We start from the raw sequence: 6,000 nt of genomic DNA on the forward strand, positions 1-6,000 counted from the left end.
CAAATTACTCCCAGACCGGCTTAGGATTTCACCTAAATGGCTAAACCTTAAAACACTGATACTAATTCTATCATATTAGAGCTGGTCATATAGTTGCAGTTATTTCTAATGCTATTTTCTCATATTTATTGATGTAGGAAGATGACTCGAAGGCAAGGGAACACAGAGTCCTCTTACTGCCAATATGTCTGTGATGAAAAACATGGCCTGCAGCTGCTGTCGCTAACAGAGTCATGCATTTGCAATTATACTTACACAAAAAGTCACGTAATTCATTTTAAAATAAAGTTGCAGTAACATTTACTTGGATAGAAAAAAGTTTTAAAAAACCTCAAAATTCGAAACAACAAACACATTTTTTCCCCCCCAAGAACTTTCATGAAATCCTATCACAATTAAATGCAAGAGTGAAATAACAGTATTATTGATGTGTTTATATACAAATAGTTAACAAAAAAGTTAACTCTAATAGGTTGTTTTCTTTAAACACAGGGACTTTGTGAGTTGGAAATGAAGCAGTTCCAGCTCTGGTCAGGACTATAGATCTGTGGATTTGGGCTGGGGTTGGCTTGTGGCCATGCACCGTCCACCTGGGCTAGCCACATCATAAACAACAGCTGTGTGTCAGCTTTGCTTCTGTATCAACATGGCCGCACTGGCCACTGGCTGGAGCCACACGTAGGTATTATATCCACGAGACTTCCTGTGGCGAAGCAGTCCCAACAGAGAGGCCACAGTCCAGGAAGCTAGACTCCTGCTTCAGTCAGAGCTACAGCATAGGGAAGCTTAGAATGGACATTTGGGATAATAGAGACTTGAGTATGAGTTATTTTAGTAACACCAAGGTAATATTGTTTAGTAACTGGCAAAAGTCTGGTTGTTATTGGTCAAAGGGAGAAAGAAAAAGAAAACAGGAGAGCATCCAGGATTGAGTAAATATAGACTATATCCGACTGTCATTCAGGTCAAGTTTATCTCTAAGCATTGGTTTAAAATAAGCGTTTGGCACATGATCTAATGCAACAATGCACTTGGGGCCATGGTTATTTGATATTAAATCCAAGTGGGAGAAACATCTTATTGAATTGAAACCATTTACCATCCATATACATGCCATTATTAAAATAATATCTTTTGGGTTAAGATATGCTATCATAATATTAAGATTAACTGAATTGGTGGTATATCAGAAGGTTATACACAAAACATCTATGGTAAAATTTCATTCAGAAATCTTCCCAGCCAGAACTCAACATTGTATCTGTATTAAGCTGGGTTATCTCCTTCATCTGGTCCCATGGCCATGATAATGTCAGGTCAGCCTAATAGCCTTTGTCAGCTCTTCAGGCGTGAATAAGGTATATTGTAACCATTTGGGCAGAAACGGGCTGGCTTTCCCGATATTGACTCGAACTCGGCGCAGTAGAAGAAGGGGAGGCGTGGAATAAAGTGACACTAATGGAGCACTGATGACAAAACAAGGCGCGCACAGGGACCACTTTCCAGCGTTTTTAATTCTTAATGTTGTCGCCTCGGGTTTCAATACGTCCTGGGTCCGAGGCAGCTGCCTGTGCCCGGACGGATCAGGCGTGAGGATTAGGATTTCTTGGTGAGGAAATGGTCACGTGATTTACTGTTGCTGGAGAGGCGCTACAGGTGGGCGAGCGTGCGGCGGGGGGGGGATAGGATGACCCAGAGGAACCGCACTACACTCGCCGTCCCGTTATGGAATCAGTGCTGTCGTGACCAGGCCCAGAGACAAGAGCGTCACCCTATACTTTGAAAACACACTTTGATGGCAATTAAATATTAATATGGAGAATCATAGCCAGAGAGCTGTATCCACATTACACGGAGCATGCAAATCGCTCCAATCAGTGTGCCAACTGAAATAGCATCTGCTGTGTTGTATAAATAAGCCAGGGTTATCTTTAATATTATTAAGATGGATTAAACTAACTGAAGAAGGAAAAGATAACACAGGATTCAATTACTGTCATTATTCTGTTTAGATCTACATACAACACAGCTCTTATTTTCTTCTGCCAATTTTGCCGCATGCAATAAATTCACATCCAAAAACAATCATCTGCCTTTTCTTTCGGTTTGCCCCATAATCATGCGAGTTTCCTCCCAATAGGAAAACATCCTTCGCTCCTCCGCGCCTCCTCCTTGTCTGTCAGCAATTCTGTGTGGGCCTGGACTCAGTCTGCGGCCAAAAATATCCCCCGATGGCTCCTCTCGGATGGGACTGGCCGCACCGACCACAGGCACACAGCCCTAAAAATACAGCAGCCCAGCCCCATTTCTGTCCTCATTTACTCATTAGCACTACAGAGACAGTCAAACAGTTCAGAATATATGGCTAAAACAATACTATTCTTCCAACTTCAAAATTTACAGCAGAAAATGAGAGCTTAAATACCCAGACATGGGCCTGGAGACAAAAGACTTTTCTGGCACAGAGTGAATATCCAGTTGGTACTGTGGCGTGGGAGAAAGATATTAAAGGCCGTAAAACTGTCAGGGCGCAGTGATTGATGGCAGTGTGGCTGGCGCAGGCTGATAACTATCGCCACGTCACTCATTCCCTGCCATTATCTGCAGCATCTAATGAGAGAGCAAGTGGTGCAAATTAAGAAAGAACGTGTTTAATTGCAGCATATTGTTTAATGAAGATGTGTTATTAGACTGCATTCCCCTCCGGTGGCTCACTCCCGACGAATGGGTGCCATGCCAGCTCTAGCGTTGGGCGGCTGCTCGATGTGTGGGCACAGTTCCTAACACATTCCTGCCAACAGCCACAACAAGCCTGGGCCAAATCGCATGATATGTTTTTGTGTATGCAATAAGCTTGTTGTGCAAATATGTTGTTCTTATTATGTGTTTTGTGTGTAATTCTTCAAACTAAATTTAAGAGTGTGCATGTGTCAACAGTTGGCAAGCCGGCCTGTGGCGCTGTGTACACAAGTGAAGGTATTCTGGCTGAGGTTACGAGGTGGGTGGGGGGCTATAGCTGCGCTGAATGAGGCATTTAGTGCTGACAGTTAAAAATACCCCTAGTGGACCCTGTGCAGGAGTAGTGGCGCTGCTGTTCTGGTGGAGCCGCCGTAAGCTACTTTCGCCTTGTACACTTCACTCTGGCCCTTATTCCAGGCCCAATCCAGGCTGTGGCTGAGCCACTCCCGATATAAGATAATGGTTAACCAAAGCTATGAGTGCAAGCCTGGAGTGCTCCCACACATGAAGACATGTTGCTCATTATGGGCACGCACCAAGTCGTTTGATATTCAAAAGTAAACAAGCCTTATCTCTGTGTGCTGCTGAGTGACATTATGTTTTATCTACACTAAATGATATTAGAGGTAGTCAACAGATTTATAGATGTACGGATGGGTGCAGATAAGACACACAAGTCTCATCTTGCAGAAGTAGAACAGAAGAAGTAAATATTCCAAGAAATAATGCAGCAAGAGGATCACAAACCTGTGCACTAAGTGCAAGCCTGGATGAAAAGACCAGGATTCAGGAGTGTCCATTCATCACTGCATTACTGAAGTTCAGACCATCGGCTGATATCCTGAAGGCTGCAAAAGTAGATCAGACAACAAACACCATATATATGTTATTATTTAACCTATGTTAACCCAGCTGAGTTATTAAAATTATAAGATTCATCACTTATTTAATAACTGGTGAAATTAAACCAATACCTGGAGTTCAGAAAGGCTCATGTACATTGGGAATGTAACAACTTAATTTCAGCAATGGAACGAGTCCATTAAATCATTTTAGTCAGAAGCAAATGGAGAGCTGTTTGCTGTTTATGGTACTTGAAAGGCTTCCTCTCATTTATTGATAGCATTGCAGTAGTATAGGTGTTTACGATAGGTGTGGGGCTTATTCAGAGTTAATAAAACATTCTCTCTCCTAATGTAATGAAGGATGCAGTTGGACATAAGTGCTTTTTGTTTGTTCTGTTTGGTCTCCTGTGTGTGAGAGCACCATTAACTTGAGAAACATTTTTACCAGTGGTTTGTGAAAGCATTGTCTGAAATGCAAGTGGAAATGTGTGCAGTATAGTTTCTGTCAACAAGTCAACAAGAGCCCGACAAGTTGCTTGTAGTCCATTTCAAGGGCTTTTCTGTATGAGAAAAGCAGGGAATAAAGTAAGCTCAATGAGAGTAAAATACCAACTTTGGTTCGACATTTATTATTCTTAGTGGATGATGCGGAGGCGGCAGAAAGTGGGAACTAATGTCTCCTGATTAAGGATGGTGTAGTAGAAGGGACATGGTTAATAAAATATAAAACAAAGTATGTTTTTGTGATGAATTTGATAATGTTTCCCTTGGGCTTCCAGGAGCCATGCAGAGTGTGGAGTGAATGACAGAGCTTTAAAAGCGCCTATTTAAAAAGTCTCAGTTAACGGGACCCTCCAAACAGCCAAACCGCTTCAAACGCCTTCCAAACAAGATCCACATTGTTCAATGGCATGCCCCAAGCGGCCATAACCCAAGCATGGGCCCATAAACAACTTCTAATTGGTGTAATTATCATATAATTTAAAAAATATGTTTTAATATAGGGTCTATCCCTTCCTTTACCCAGAGTGAGGTGGAAATGGGAGTTGTACTCAGTAATCCATTTCACCATTATATAAACATCTAAAAAAGCCAGGACTTTAACATTTAAAGCCATGCCTCATATACTTTGTAAGATAATTGAAACAGAAAAATGGAAAAAAAATGCTATGTGTCCAGAAACCATTTTTGTTGCTGCTACATTTTTTTTTGGCTGACAACTGATGCAGGAAACTGGTGAAGTCCATCCATCCATCCATCCATTTTCTACCGCTTGTTCCCTTTCGGGGTCGCGGATGACTGGAGCCTATCCCAGTGACTTCGGGCCTTGGGCGGGGTACATCCTGGACAGTGGCCAACTTGTCGCAGGGCCAACACAGAGACATGGACATTACAGACAGTTCACTCTCACATTCAATCACTAGGGCCAATTTTAGAGTCACCAATTTTGCCTAACACATGCATGTCTTTGGATGGTGGGAGGAGCCGGAGAGAACCCACGGTAACACGGAGAGAACATGCAGAGATCATGTGATGTTGGTCTGGTCCGGGAATCGAACCCACGATCTCCTTCTTGGGAGGCAAGAGCGCTAACCGCCTTTGCCACGGTGCACCCCGAAACTGGTGAAGTGTTTCGCAAAAACAGCTTCCTTCCTGGACTAAGGTACGAGCGTCGTTGAGGTGTGAGAGAGGAGGAGAGGTCACGGCCAACAAAGAACCTCTTCAGCAGCATGTGTCAGCCCCTCCCTTCAATTTGTGAGCGCCACAGGAGTGCAAATAAACTATCCTCAGACTTCTGACTCCTGATCAATACTGCCACTCTGGGCCCTTCGTACACTGCTGTTGCCAATGTAGAGGAGGACACCCTTTACCACGGTCACAACAAATAGGAATGCTGGGTATGCTTGCTTTTAAAGCCAACTTATTGGAAGGCTTATGTGGATGGCCACATATGTCTGTTTGGCACAACATCAATACAAACATACAAATGAGACAATAACACTGCGCCCTGGTCATGTCAGCTCATGCCTTAGAGGTGGGAGCTGTGGTTACGATCCCAAACACCTATTACACAAATACTACATAGACCAGTGTGTGGGGAGTGTAATGAAGAGCTCCAGGGGACAATCACTCACACTAAAGACAGTTTGTTGTTGTGAGGAAAATTGTTTTTATTTTATTTCTAAGGATATTACATGTTTATTTGAGATAATCTTTTGTCTAAATATGACGGTAATTAATATTTGAAGAAATCCTATGAGACTACAGGTTTCTCCGGATTTCTCTGTATGTTTACACCTTTGGGTGTAAGCCCTCCTTTCTATTCTTTAGTCAGTTTGGATTATTCTAGATTTGTGAATTTTTGTGGCAGTGATATGAGAGGCAGAACTAAATGTGCAGAGAATGTTTTGTCTCT

This window comes from Eucyclogobius newberryi, unplaced genomic scaffold, assembly GCF_026437365.1.
Source record: "Eucyclogobius newberryi isolate DKJ021-1_F unplaced genomic scaffold, fEucNew1.0.hap1 SCAF_21, whole genome shotgun sequence".
Taxonomy (NCBI): domain Eukaryota; kingdom Metazoa; phylum Chordata; class Actinopteri; order Gobiiformes; family Gobiidae; genus Eucyclogobius; species Eucyclogobius newberryi.